This window comes from Castor canadensis, chromosome 2 (assembly GCF_047511655.1).
Source record: "Castor canadensis chromosome 2, mCasCan1.hap1v2, whole genome shotgun sequence".
Classification (NCBI taxonomy): domain Eukaryota; kingdom Metazoa; phylum Chordata; class Mammalia; order Rodentia; family Castoridae; genus Castor; species Castor canadensis.
Window position 1 is genome coordinate 82,232,028 of NC_133387.1, and position 15,538 is coordinate 82,247,565.

General features: G+C 46.1%; 1 long non-coding RNA gene across 1 annotated transcript in view; it reads right to left on the reverse strand.

Moving 5' to 3' along the window:
• Positions 1-15,538, reverse strand: part of LOC141420700 (uncharacterized) — a 100,484-nt gene that overhangs the window by 24,824 nt on the left and 60,122 nt on the right. The gene's annotated exons all lie outside the window — the stretch shown is intronic.

The following is a 15,538-nucleotide window of genomic DNA, read 5'->3' on the forward strand; positions in this document are numbered from 1 at the left end:
AGGCAGCCTCTTTAATAAAGGCTACCTTTTTAACAAAGGAATACATCATCTGTAAAGTTAGAGAAGGGCATTCAGAGGGCTTCCCGGGGCAATAACAGTACCATAAGGGATGACTAGTGCTAATATTTGGAGGGAAAATTTATGCTGAGGCCAAACACATAGGAGATTTTAAGCGAGAAGTTTAAAGACCACAGTAACGCCCATTTTGCTATTTCCGGGACTATAACCTCAAGCTAACAATTAGCTTATGAGGGCTGGGTCAGTCAGGCCCAAGGCGTAAGGTGGGGCCGGGAACTGGGCTTAAGCAAAGTGCCATTGCCCCCTCCCATGCCCGGGATGAGCGATCCCATCCTTCGGCCTGTCGCCTCTCCCCACTTCCCGTGTACACGTACCTGCACGCATTTATTTTTATATCATCCCTTTTAGGAGGAGTGGTGGCAGGTCGCAGTCTCCGCCTTCTGTGGCTGGTGGCTTTGGATGTGTGCTGGGTCCTCTCTATGGATTCTCTTACCTATGGCAGGCGTTCCTGCTGTGCCCAGGGGCCGGCATGCCTGTGCACCAGCGCACCTGTTTGCTTTCCTTCCTCCCGTTGTGTGGGCGGAGTTAGGGCATGAGAGTGGTAGCCACAGTTTTTTTATAAGTGTTTTTGCCTCGCCAGTGCCTAGCAGCTGATTTAAAGTTGAGAGGCCTGGCAAACTACTTGGAATAACTTAAGTCATAAGGTATCACGCTACAAGTTTTTCATGGGATGCCAGGATCCCAGTAAGCCCAGGGAGGGGAAGACAGAGATAAAGGACAAGGCAGGACGAGGGAGGGAACAGAACAGGTGTACTTTCCAAACTCACTGAAGGAAGCCACAGCTATTTAGAACAAAAGGGTGAGTCCAGTCATCCTGAACTGCTTGGGAAAGAGGAAGGAGAGGCTGAGGGTTGGGGGAAAAGAGAGTTTCCAGGCTCAATGCATGAGGGAGTATTGGTCATCCCTGCTGTCCATGTTGATCCTGCCCAAAGGCAGTACTGGAGCACTGGAAGCAATGGGTGACCTCCACTCTCTGGCCATGGAAACCATGAAGGAAGCAGGAGAGATCTGATTGTCTGTTTGCCACTGACATGGCTGGAGGGGTCCGAGACTTAGCTGCCTTTGGAGCCTCAGGGTGGGTCAGGAAGTTGTATCTCCAGCCTTTGGGTGACAGCAGGGAATGCCCCAGCCAGAACACCTTTTTTGGCTTGAAGACAAACTTTCTTTTCCACCGGCTGTTTTTGGACCTCCTCTTAAGCGGGTCAGATCTTGAAAAAGAGACAGTTAGCAATAAGGAGACAAAAAAGAAAAAAGCCTCGGTGCACTGAAGTTGGGCTCTGCCCACGTAGCATTGGCAGTGCAGTATAAATCCCCACCTGGTGTCTGAGTTCCCTCAGGTTGCCTGCCTTACAGCTGTAATGGGCTCAGAGCTTTTCTGCAGTTTCCCAAGGGAGAAACCCTCCTTAATCAGAGAGAGAGAAAAAGAGAGAGAGTGGGTTGGCCTGAGAGTTCCACTGTAGCTAGGCGGAGGTGGGGGGTGTCTCCTGGAAAATAGACTCCATCAGAGTGCCGGACACTCACGGTCACATTCCTAGGCAGCCTTTCCCAGTTTGGCACAACCTATACCAACCTTGGTTCAGAAGAGTTGGGCCCTTTTGTGCGTCGCCAAAATGTACCTGCTGGTTTTGAGGGTCCTTGCCTTCACAGGCCAGAGAACTGGCTCGTGAGGCAGCTGAATGATGAGCCAAAGCCGTATATAAAGTAGGATTTATTAGAGAGAAAGGAAAGACTACACCTAAGGTATTGCAGCAGAGCCCAGAAGCTGGTGGCTCACTGCACAGGTGAAGGCTGGGGTTTTTATGGATGTTTTAACTCTGGGTTAGGTGGATTTTTCTCATTGGCCATGGATTCATGGGCTTTCTCGGGTGAACTGGTTTGGTTTGCACCTTTATTGGGAGAGGGGAAACAATCTTGAGAGCAATTTGCTCATCAGTCCTGTGGCAGATCTGTATCTCTCCTTTAGGATGCAGGAATGCAGGCCTCCATCTCCTCAGGATGCAGGAATGATACTGCTGTCCATGGGGGATGGGAAACTCACTCATCTGCCTTAGGTCTCCAGACCCAACAATGCCTTCTAGAGAGTGGGGATCTTAGGAAAGAAAACTGTTCTGGGAAGGAATATACCTCAGGGAGGTTTGAGCTTGTTGAACTTGAGGCATTTGGAAGGTGGCTGGAAGGAGAAGATGTGGCAAAGCTGAGAGAGGCTCATGGTGCCGTGCCCCAGTGAGGGGACTTGACAGTGTTCCTGGAAAGGAAGTGTAGGGCAAGGGAAACCCATCACCCCCACATGGAAGCAATACAGGATGAGAATATACTTCTTGGAGAAGGAAAGGTGTAACAATTGCCACACGCAGATGCCTCTACACCCTTCCCTGGCAGCATAACTTCTGGCAGTCCTGATACTTGGGCCAGTCCCCAGGCAGGCTTGAGGCCCTCCTTGTCTTTCCTCCAGCAGCCTCAGCTCTGCATAGTGGACTTCCTTATACAACCCTGATTCTTCCTTCCTTCTTTTTCCATAAGTGTGCCCCCCTCAAATTAAGTCCCCACTTTTAATACTGTTTTAGTGTCTGCTCCTTGCAGGATCCAAACTGATACTCTTTCCATATCTCAGAAAGTAACTCTGCTTTCTAAAGAGCTGAAGAAAATCAATGTCCCATTTTCTGGAATCTTCAGGAATCAAGGACCCAAGGTGAATACTTGGTCTGTTCAATTATTCAGTTAATTGATTGCTTCAATATGTATTAATTAAGCACTCACTGTTTGTCAGGAACTGTGCTGGACCTTGGGGATATAAGAGTAAACAAGGATGACATAAGTGAAAAGCTTTCTGGGTGACTTGGAAGAAGGGAGGACCTCAAGGAGTGAAGGGAGGAAAAGCTTTCTCTGAGGGCAGCTGTACTATAAAGCAGTGTATCCCACATGATGCAAAACACAACAATGATCAACCAGCACACTGCAAAGTTCTTCTGTAGCTTCTGTTACCTTGCTGCAGTTGGTGTGTCCCTTCACACTGTACACTTTCAGTTCCTTCCACCAGACAAAGGCAGTGGCCATAATGACAAGAAAACAGCACAGCGTCCCTGGTTCCCATGGCTACATCACAGGCTGGCATTTGCCAGGTACTTTCTCTGTTTTTAGGGATTTGCTGTCACCACCACCACACTAAGAGTTGGGCAGAGGCCTTCCAGCCTTTCTGGCGCCACCAGGAAAGTGATCTATGTAAGGTGTCCCCAAAGTTACCCAGTAAAGCCCCAAGGCCAGGAAACGTGCTAGCCAAGATTGATGCCCAGGATAGATGTGCCAATGACTGTAGGAGTAGGGCAAGGGAGGCCTCGGTAGAGTTCCAGACCAACCCGAGAGGCTGACTATATGGTCAATTCTCAGGAGGTGCTGTGACCTTTTCCCTGGTCATCTGTATAATGCCAGGAAGCCAAGAGCAGCACAACCTGACAACCCTCACAGAGCCAGGGGCCTGCCTGCACAGAGCTGCACAGGAGGCCATAGAGAAAAGTGGGACTCTTGGCGAGGGAGGCAGTTTCAATGCTAATTCTGCCTTGTCACCCTGTGACAAAGACTCTATAGGTCCCTTCCCCGGAGGGAGGGCAGCCACACCACTTCATTGGATTACTGAGAAGTTAAATGAGATGGCACAGGAACACACAAGTGCTGTGCAGAGCAGTTCACAAGGGCGTGGGGAGATTATTACCTTGTTAGCCTAGCTCTAGACAGTACTCTGACCATGTGTCCTAGTTTTGCCTACTTCCCATAAAAAAGGAAAAATAAATATACTCTCCCTTGTGCTTTCAGGAAAGGATTTTTGGTAACCACACTCACTATGAGGATTCCAGGGTCCCCCAGACTCTGCAGATCCACAAGAGAAGCTCACAGTGACCCTGGCAGACATAAGGGCCTCAAGCAAAACAATAGAATGGATTGTGCCTCTTGAAGAAATTTCATCTGTGACTCTGAGTAAAGGTTTGGATCTCAGGCTTGTTGCCAGTTAGGTCATGAAATCTTTTCCCAAAAACTTGATGTTTTGTTGGTTTCCCCTGGAGATTTAACGATTTCACCAAGAAACTGTTTTGTCTGGAGACCTAAGGCAGATGAGTGAGTATCCCATCCCCCTTGGACAGCAGTATCATTCCTGCATCCTGAGGAGATGGAGGCCTGCATTCCTGCATCCTGAAGGAGAGATACAGATCTGCCACAGGGCTGATGAGCAAAATGCTCTCAAGATTGTTTCCCCTCCCCCAATAAAGGTGCAAACCAAGCCAGTTCACCCGAGAAAGCCCACGAATCCATGGCCAATGAGAAAAATCCACCTAACCCAGAGTTAAAACATCCATAAAAACCCCAGCCTTCACCTGTGCAGTGAGCCACCAGCTTCTGGGCTCTGCTGCAATACCTTAGGTGTAGTCTTTCCTTTCTCTCTAATAAATCCTACTTTATATACGGCTTTGGCTCATCATTCAGCTGCCTCACGAGCCAGTTCTCTGGCCTGTGAAGGCAAGGACCCTCGACACCGGCACATAACAAAACTTTGAGCTGACAAGCTGGGCTGTGCATAGAATACACCCCTATAAAAAATGAGAATTCACAGCCCCTGAGCTTTTTCTGAGTGGGGATGCTATGGCCCCTCCCCCTAAACCAACAATTGGACACCCCCACAAAGTGTGCGTTTCCTGCCACCTTTGCAGACTCTGGGGCTGTCCCTGTGGCACGAGGGAGCCACACTGAGAGCCATGATGGTCAGTCTTATTTGGAACTCACAGGCCCAGATGAGAAGGTGAGAAAGAAACCAGGGTGCTTGTTTCTTCTGACAGGTGTGCCTCAGGAATCTGGACAGCCAAACTAGCTTCAGCTAAGGACTGGTGCTTGGAGCAGGGCCGAGGAAGCTTCTAGACTTTTCCCTATTCATTAGTAGCAGTGATTACTGTTCTGCAGATGGTAACACATGCCCTCCTGTGGTGGTGTTCTCTTGGACAAACAGCCTATTTGGAGCCATGGATGAACAACAGGAAATCTTTTTGCCTGTGACCTCTGTTCCTCCTTCATTTGAAATCCCATTGTGTTTGTAACTTTAGGTTGTAGGATTGATTTTGCAACTCTTCAAGGAGGACACTGGGCCATTCCCACCCCAGGCGTCTAATCTTCTCGCCTTACCAGCCAGTAGCGCAGGAGTCTGCAGGCCACTGTGTGAGAACCAGGTAGGAGCCAGCTGGCAAAGGCAGCTAAAAATACAGTTCTCAGCAGCTGGCTTCACATGGCAGCCACAGCTGAGGGGTGATCCGCCCATGGGAAGCACCTGTGTCTCTTTGGGGCGCATCCGGCACTGAGCCTGGCTTCCTGCCCTCAGCTTTGAATGGTGCAGTTGAGTGACCTTTTCCACCTCTGAGGAAGCCTCTCAGCTGTCAAACCACCAAACCCCCATCAACTCAGAACCTACACTTCACGTTCACAAGAGCTGATGAAGCCGAACGGTAAAATGAGGAGGGAGGAGAGGTGAAAAGGAAGAAGGATGATGTTCTTTGGTAGAATGTGTTTCCCCTCCCGATTACACTGGTTTGGGGAAGAATGAAACAACCACTAATCAATCAGGTCTCTTCCCCTATCCCTCCTCCCCATAAGTCACAAACTTGACAGTTGGAGAGTTTTTAAAAAATCAAATCACTCCATTTTTTCTTGGTTTCATTTATAAAGCATGGGCTAAGAGATCCCTTATGGGCATTTTAAATAACCAGCAACAGTCACAGTAGCAGCTAATGCTCACTTGTAAATGGAGTTCTGCAGAGTGGTTGTCACTCAAAATGAGACAGTATTTAAAAGCCTGGCTGTATATGAGAAGAGGAAGCGATCACAGAGTTTTCACACTGCAGTGGGCAGAATGGTTTGGAACACTTATTTAAAGACCCCAGGCCACTCCACCCAAGACCTGATCATCTAGATCTGGGCCAGGGCCAAGAATTTGCATTTGAGTCCATAATTCCAACCTGAATGCTCCAGGGTCAGACTAATTTGAAAAACAACGCCCAAAGACAGTAGTCAGGTCCCCAGTCAGCAGCAAGAGCTGCACCAGGAAGTTTGTTAGAAATGCAGATTCCCAAGCCAGCTCCAGAGATACAGAATCAGAAAGTCTGGGGACAAGTTGCCAACAATTCAGGTGATCCTGAAGTCTACTAACACTAAAGTCTGGGAAACACAGTACTAAGAGATTCCTTACAAAGCAAGGAGTGCAAACCCAGGACAGTGCTGATCTAACATGCAGTCAAGATTGAGAACCTCAGCTCTGGATCATTCCTCTTGGAAACGTAAATGCTAACCACACCTCCAGAGCCCCTGTTTCTGACCATGTACCTTTTGGGGCTAAGGTTAGAGTTAACAGGGGGAAATGCTGGCTTTGCTTCAGACACAGGTTCAAGTCCAGTCCCTGGATTGAAATTCCCTGAGCCTCAGTGCTTTCATCTGTGAAGCAGAAGGAACACTGCCTACCCCACAGTGGTGCTGGAAGCGTGAAGAGGACACATCTGAGAAAGCTATTAGCCAGTGTCGGGTGCATTGTAGAAACCTGATTTTCCTGTCTCTCTCCAATCTTATTTCCCTTAGTTTAATGGGGATCTGGAGTGAGTTTCTTAATCCTTATAGGAATAGAGTTTGAGAATTTACTCTTCAGAGAGCATGCCAGGACTCATTTTAAAATCCATCTCTTGTTTTAGGGTAAATGTATAAAGAGCTCAGTGAGCAATTGTGATTTGGAAGACAACTGGTGGCCTGAGTACAGAAGCAGCTCTAAGGCAGCTTAGCTGGTTCCACTCGCAACACATCTCCATAATGTGCAAAATCTTACAATATCCTTAGACACACAGCATTCACTTTCTCAATCTCTGCTGCTTATAAAATGCCAGGCCACAGTTTGGTGACAGAGGTCTGTCATCAACTGGTGTAAAGAAATCACTTCTTATGTGTGTGTGCACTAGTTAACAGTTATTCATACTTGAATTCCCCTGTTCAAATTACTAATGGGCTTGTTCTTGACTTGCAATTCAATTGATTGGAAGGTCAGTCAGTACTGTACACTTGTAAGAGAGCAGATTTAGTAATCACTTTGGCAAGAAGCTATGTTGCCTGTGTTTTTTTTTTTTTTCCCCTCCACTACTTGAGCCATGCCCCACTTTAAATGGTTCTAAAGATGAAACACGTCTCCCCTGAGGAAAGGAATGAGGGATGTACCATTTGCAATGTAGCTTACACAGACCACACCTGTGGGAGTAAGGTGGGAACTCATCCATGTACAAGCATCACACATTCCACATACTTCCATGAGGATGGCAGTGCATTTAGCAAGGGCGAGACCTGTGGTATTGGGCAGTACAGAGGCCACCTAGTGTAATTTACGGTTAAGTAATTGCAGCCTCGGGGTAGAAGAGACGGATATCCTCAGAGCTCTTTGCCAACGAGCACTTCAGTTGCAGCTAAACATTTACTGAGACCTGCCAGGTGTTGAGCACTTTATCCGCATGATCTCACCTAAGGTTTGCAAACACTCCCACGATCTGCTTTTTACAGGTGAGAAACTGAGGCACAGAGACATGAAGGCACTGGATAAACGTGCAACTGTTACCACCAAATCCAGTGTATCCAGCCAGGTCTTCGGACTCCAAGTCCAGTGTTGTTCTAAGCCGCAGTCGTTTCCATTGACTAGCTCAATGGTCATTGATTTAGAATTTCTTTATTTTATGGATAACAAAATGCATATAAGACACAAGGCTTTAAGGGAATTCCTTGCTGTCTGCCATTCACGCAGCCATCAGCCATTCTGAAGTAAGACTGGAGGAAAGACAGGTTGGCCTGGCCCCTCAGCTGGAGGCAAAGAGGGCATGGTTCTGTCTGCCATTTTCCATTTGCTTGCTTCCGCAAGAGGAGATGGAACCGTGACACTGAACCTAAGCTTTCAGTTGCTGGTTCACTTATTTATTCATTTATCCAGATAGCATTCATTCATTCACGGTTTATCATAAGTGAGGCAACTCTGTTTGCTCACGTATCTCCAATAACAAAATTTTTTATGGCCATATTCTGATAAATCTCCAAAAAACAATTTGGGAAAACTACACATTCTTTTGACTTTTTGAAGATGAGACCTAAAGATTTTCGTTCTGTTACATGCTGGTGTCGAGGGTCCTTGCCTTCACAGGCCAGAGAACTGGCTCGTGAGGCAGCTGAATGATGAGCCAAAGCTGGTATATAAAGTAGGATTTATTAGAGAGAAAGGAAAGGCTACAGCTAAGGTACTGCAGCAGAGCCCAGCCCGGAAGCCAGTGGCTCGCTGCTCAGGTGAAGGCTGGGGTTTTTATGGACGTTTTAACTCTGGCTTAGGTGGGTTTTTCTCATTGGCCATGGATTCAAGGGCTTTGGTTTGCCCTCTACTGGGGGAGGGGAAACAATCTTGAGAGCATTTTGCTCATCAGCCCTGTGGCAGATCTGTATCTCTCCTTTAGGATGCAGGAATGCAGGCCTCCATCTCCTCAGGATGCAGGAATGATATTGCAGTCCATGGGGGATGGGATACTCACTCATCTGCCTTAGGTCTCCAGACCCAACAAATCCCCCCTCTGAGACAAGCACCCACCTGCTGTTGGGGAGAGGGGCAATGATGACTCATCTAGCTGCTTCATGCTGCAATGGGACTGGGGGGGGAGATAGGGGAGAGGGTACTTGTCTCAGGGGTTGACCTGTGCAGTTTCCAGGCCCCCCCCCCCAATAGAGGGCTCATGCCTAGGCAGAGGTGAGTATTCCTTGACTAAAAGCTGGAGTTTGATCCGTTGGACCTGTTGAAGATATAAATCTGCAGAGAGCATTTATTATACAAGACCCAAATAGGAATATTAGTAGGAGCATAAAAAGGTGTCTGGTAAGGGCTGCATGTCTAGGGATCTAGATTTTACAAAATCCTGTAACTCCCAAGGAAGCTCTAAGCTATTTTATGGTATGGGGGAGTGGGAAAAGGATTGGGTCAATTCCCTAACTCAGGGAGTGAGTCTGTCCCTTTAAGAACACACCTAGGTAGGTGACCTGTGGTAGACAGGGGCTGTGAGGATTTAGGTTAAATGTAACACTTTTGGATAAAAGAGAGCTTTAGCTCATTATTTTATATAACTTGACACTTTTAACTTTGTAAATGTTTGTACTATATTTAGATAAAGTATAGACAACACACAGTTATAAGGTGGTCATTTAAGACATGAGCAAATACATAAATGAACTCTGATTTAGTAGTACTTAAAGCTTGACAAGATCAACAGAAAACACAAGTAATTTCTTTGATAAAATCTTTTCCTATAACAGTTTTTTTGTAGATGTTACTTAGAGCAGAACAATATTAAGATAATTTTGTTATTTTATAGACAGAGAATTTGATTTTAGTTTGACATGACCTAAAAATCTTTTAGGCAACTCTTAGGTTACAATCAACTTTAACTTTATCTCACACCGAAGCTTTTACTATACACTTTTAAGATTTACTCAGACCTTTATATATTTTGAACCCTTTGATGGTTTTTCCTTATCCCTCCTCTCCATATTTGAAACAATCTTTAAGACAAACCCTCTTTATAAAATCATTCCTCATCCAAAAAAAAAAATTTCTTTTTTTTCCTTTAACTTCTTAAAAAAAAAAATACACTCAATACCTATCTATATCCTTTCCACTTGTTTACTTTGTAACTTTTATTTTAAATTTAATATAGGGGCTGGAGCAACTAATTAGTAGCCCTTGCTTTTTTTTTTTTTTTTTAAGGAATTTATGATAGGCATAAGGCCTCATGTCCCTCAGGCTTGAGGGGGGTGTGGAAACTGTGAGGGATCTTTGAGTTTTATTTCAATAGGGAGGGCCATCCAGGTTCACCCTACAGTCATCACATCAGTCCACACTGTGGGATCTATTTGTTCCTGAAGGGGGAGCAGCAGAGATAGATGCCTGAGGGAGGAGAATTTGAGCTTTTAATTGAGATAGTAAATCCCATCCCAGCAGGAACACTGGAGTTTTAGGTACTATGAGGAGAGTGACAGAAGAGGTGGTCTCCCCAAGAGCAGGCCAGAGGCTGGGTAAAATAGTGCTCTAGGGGCTGGCCAAATATGCCCCAAATGAAAAAGAAAAATGAAAAAAAAAAATGCCCCAAATGATAACCTTGTCATTGGACTGGGGACCAGGAGATAATGGTAAGACAGAGAAACAGCTCCACTGTCTAGGAGGAAAATGACCTTTTGCTTTTTTTTTTTTTTTTTTTGCCATTATGGCTCAACATTAATGCCAAGAAGGAGAGTGTGGACAGGAGGTCACCCATTAATCCATAGGAGGTGGCACCTTGCCTTCCATCTGGAGGCAGGGGCACTTAGACCTCCAGTGGTTATCTTTGCAGAGAGGGCAGGGTCCCAGTTGGGGGTGGGGCTGTCTCCCGGGCTGTCCCCACTTTTGAGCATCCTCTGCAGAAGTGCCCCTCCTGTCCACCATGGTAGAAAGTTCAGGATACAGGCCCCAGTTGGGTGGGGGCAGCAATGAGGTCATGTCTCTTATCTTTCTCTCTGTTAGTAATGTCCCTGTTATAGTATACAGCATGGCTAGTTGTATTAGTTGATCCAGTGACTTTTCCCTTCAGCCACTGTCTGAGTTTTTACAAATATCTGGGGCTGACTGTTAGAAATTTGTCTTTGAGGAGAATCTCTCCCACCTGTGACTCTGGGTCCACCGTGGTATGCTTTCTGATAGCATCCTTAAGATGCTGCAGAAAGTTAAGGGGGTTTTCTTCAGGACCTTGTTGTACTACAGTCACTTGGGAATAGTTCAGAGGTTTGACTTTGGTCCTTTTTAGCCCTTTCACTATGGGGTGGAGTAAGTGGCATTGGTGCCATTTATCCTTCTCACCATTTTTTTTTTTTTTGATTTAGCAATGTTGGGAAATTGAACCCAGGGCCTTGCACATGCTGGGCAGACACTCTCCCACTGAGTGATGTCCTTAGACCCCAATTTTTTTTTTTTTCTTTTGGCTGTACTCGGATTTGAACTCAGGAATTTGTGCCTGCAAAGTGGCACTTTACTGTTTGAGCCATATCATCAGCCCCTCTTAGTGTGGATCTCTTAAGGGGACTGCCTATGCCCCTGTAGGTATAGGCACATTTATTCCCAAATTTCCATGGGTATTGGGGCTCATTGTAAATGGTAATCATTTCCAACCTGAGTGGCCTGGGCCAGAACCCATTGCTTTTCTAATGAGGAAAGAGTCTGGTCTAGTAGAAGCATAATATCCTTTCATGCCAATTTAAAGATTTGGATCACAGAGATAAAGGCTTGAATGTATTGATCTGATGCATCAGTATAGCTGTCCAGATGTTGTTTTTTTTTTTTAATTTCCCTTAGACCTGATAGCTGGAAGGGGACATAGACTCGCCCTCTTCCTACCATTACCTATTGAAGGGGGAAGCACCCATTAGGAGGTTCTGAATATTAGGGTGGCTTAGAAGGTAGGGCATAGGGTGGAGCAGTAGGGGTGGGGACCTTGTCATTGATAAGGGGTTTTTTTGGTCCTCCTTTCCCATGTTTATCCTGTGGCTTACAAGGAATGGCCAGCATTTGAGTATCTAGATAGCAATTGTGGAGTCAATCTGGGTGGTCTTGGAGATAAAAGAAAATTTGTATAAGGGACCTCAGTTTAACTTTTTCTCCCTTTTACAGAAAAGGTCTAATTGGAGTATGGTATTGTAATTTAAGGAACCCTGTGAAGACCACTTCTCTTGGTCACCTAAGGTATACTGAGGCCAGGACTCAGCACAAAACTTCTAACATTTCCTTTCAACATTTCAATAGACAAGCCAGAAGACTGGAAGGGGGCAGATCCATCTAGAAAGATAACAACAATAAACTGGGTCAGTTCCCTTCTGGTCAGCATCCTGACTGGGAATGACCTTACCAACAAGTCCAGGCATCCCTGTCTTGTGACATTCCCCCCATCCGTGGTCAGGACAGGGAAAGTGAACTGGTTGGGTTAGACCACCTGACCAACACAGTGAGAAGAGAAAAAAACAAACAAACAACAACAACAACAAAAAAACCCCACTAGGATCCTGCCTTGTATCTAAAAGCAGGCAGCCTCTTTATTAAAGGCTACCTTTTTAACAAAGGAATACATTGTCTGTAAAGTCAGAGAAGGGCATTCAGAGGGCATCCCAGGCCAATAACAGTACCATATGGGACAACTAGTGCTAGTATTTGGAGGGAAAATTTATGCTGAGGCCAAAAGTATAGGAAATTTTAAATGAGAAGTTTAGAACACAGTAACATCCATTTTGCTATTTCTGGGGCTATAACCTTGAGATAACAATTGGCTTATGAGGGCTGGGTCGGTCAGGCCCAAGACGTAAGGTGGGGCCAGAAACCGGGCTTGAGCAAAGAGCTGTTGCCCCCTCCCACACCCAGGATGAGCAATCCCATCCTGCGGCCTGTCACCTCTCCCCTCTTCCTGTGTACATGCACCTAGGCACGTTTATTTTCCTCTCAACCATTTTGGGGAAGTGGCAGCAGGCCGCAGCCATTGCCATGTGTGGCTGGCAGCCTAGGATGTGCTGGGTCCTCTCTATGGATTCTCTTAGCTATGGCAGGTGTTCCCACTGTGTCCAGTGGGCCGGCATGCCTGTGCAAGAGTGTGCCTGTTTGCTTTCCCTCCTCCCCTGTGGGGGCAGAGTTAGGGCGTGAGCATGGCAGCTGCAGTTTTTTTTGTAAGCACTTTTGCCTCACTGGTGCCTAGCAACTGAGAGGGCAGATGGAGAGGGCTGGTAAACTACTTGGAATAATTTAAGTCATAAGGTATCATGCTACAAGTTTTTCATGGGAAGCCAGGATCCCAGTAAGCCCAGGGAGGGGAAGACAGAGATAAAGGACAAGGCAGGACCAGGGAGGGAACAGAACAGGTGTATTTTCCAAACTCACTGAAGGAAGCCCACAGATATTTAGAACTGCTTGGGAAAGAAGAAGGAGAGGCTGAGGGTTGGGGGAAAAGAGAGTTTCCAGGCTCAATGCATGAGGGATTATTGGTCATCACTGCTGTCCAGGTTGATCCTGCCCAAAGGCAGTACTGGAGCACTGGAAGCAATGGGTGACCTCCACTCTCTGGCCATGGAAACCATGAAGGAAGCAGGAGAGATCTGATTGTCTGTTTGCCACAGACATGGCTGGAGGGGTCTAAGACTTAGCCACCTTTGGAGCCTCAGGGTGGATGAGGAAGTTGCATCTCCTGCCTTTGGATGACACTGGGCAGTGCCCCGGTCAGAACACCTTTTTTGGCTTGAAGACAAACTTTCTTTTCCACCAGCTGTTTTTGGACCTCCTCTTAAGTGGGTCAGATCTTGAACAAGAGAGAGTTAAAGTTTAAGGAGACGAAAAAGAAAAAAGCCTCAGTGGACTGAAGTCGGGTTCTGCCCACGTAGCATTGGCAGTATGGTATAATCCCCCACCTGGCGTCTGAGTTCCCTCAGATTGCCTGCCTTACAGCTGTAATGGGCTCAAGCTTTTCTTCAGTTTCCCAAGGGAGAAACCCTCCTTAACAAGACAGAGAGAGACAGACAGACAGAAGGGCTGAGAGTTCCACCATAGCTAGGCAGTGTGCGGGGTGTCTCCTGGAAAACAGACTCCATTGGAGTGCCGGATGCTCATGGTCACATTCCTAGGCATCCTTTCCCAGTTTGGCACAACCTATACTGACCTTGGTTCAGAAGAGATTGGGTCCCTTCATGCGTCACCAAAATGTTACATGCCAGTGTTGAGGGTCCTTGCCTTCACAGGCCAGAGAACTGGCTCGTGAGGCACCTGAATGATGAGCCAAAGCCGTATATAAAGTAGGATTTATTAGAGAGAAAGGAAAGGCTACAGCTAAGGTACTGCAGCAGAGCCTGGAAGCCGGTGGCTCACTGCACAGGTGAAGGCTGGGGTTTTTATGGACGTTTTAACTCTGGGTTAGGTGGATTTTTCTCATTGGCCATGGATTCGTGGGCTTTCTCAGGTGAACTGGTTTGGTTTGCACCTTTATTGGGGAAGGAGAAACAATCTTGAGAGCATTTTGCTCATCAGTCCTGTGGCAGATCTGTATCTCTCCTTTAGGATGCAGGAATGCAGGCCTCCATCTCCTCAGGATGCAGGAATGATACTGCTGTCCATGGGGGATGGGATACTCACTCATCTGCCTTAGGTCTCCAGACCCAACAGTCCTGAGTTTAAATGAAATTCTGGTATGCAGAATTGATAATTTAAAATAAAAGTGTCAGTGCATGCTTTATATGACTCCAAAGAAATAGTGATATCGTATCTCTATTTATCATCTCAATTATCTGTTTATCATCATCAAAGCTTATAATTTCATAAACAACCTCCTAATAGTAAAAACATCTAGTTTTCCTTCTCTTCTTCAAACTCAGATTTCCATTCCATTTCCTGGATTTACTCCACTGTAGGGCATTTTATGCTTGAAAACAAGTTGTTAATCATTCTATCACAATTCTATATAGCAATAATTAGCATAAATCAAACCAATTTTTAAATTTCTGCAATGCAATTGTATGGTTTTAGATGTTAAATTTCTTCCTATTGATTATTAAAATTATTAAAATAAAATTAATCAAAACAACATAAGAACATTACAACTTTAGACAATGCATTGTAAGATCAAGGAGGTATGAGATAGGTCTTTCTTTTTGGACATACAAGGCAAGCTGGGAAAGGAAAACTATTCTTGTGGTATCTGCCTGCAAACATGTCTCAGGCCCATGTTAGGGTACATGTAATTAATACATGAGAAAGAGTCAGATCTGGAAATTGATTCCCTGAAATAATGCAGTTTAGCATATCCCAGCTGGAAGGCTATTTCCCTAGGAGCCCAAAGCGCCAGGATTCCATCTAGGGTCATGGGCCACATGAGCCCGAGCACAAGACAGGTTCCCTTAGCATAGCTCCTGATAGGGTCCAGTCAAGCCACAGCCCATTAGTGATTACAGCAGGAGAAATCTAGACTGAATTGTTAATGATGCAAAGGATGATTACTAAGATTATAAAAGAGAACTGTATGGTATAATACAGGCAGAAACTGAGGCAAGCAAGTAGGCTCCTAAGACAAAGGGAAAAGTAAGCAAAAATTTAAAGAGATTGCCAGGAGGGTCCAGCAAGGCAGGCAGCTGACCAACCCTCAGAGAAATCAAGAAATCTGGGCTGGGGGTGCTCATCGCAGTTCGTTGGGAGCTGTCATCACTGAGATGGACCCTGCTGGGACCCTCTGCACCCCCAACTTACACTTGGTTGCATGGGAACAGGGAAACAAGGCGTCAGTCTTTCCCTTCCTTTTCAGGATGGAGGCTCCCTGCAGCGGCCTCTACTGGCAGAGCTCAACATTGAGCCGGCCGTCAAAGAAGAGGTGCGCAGAGCTCC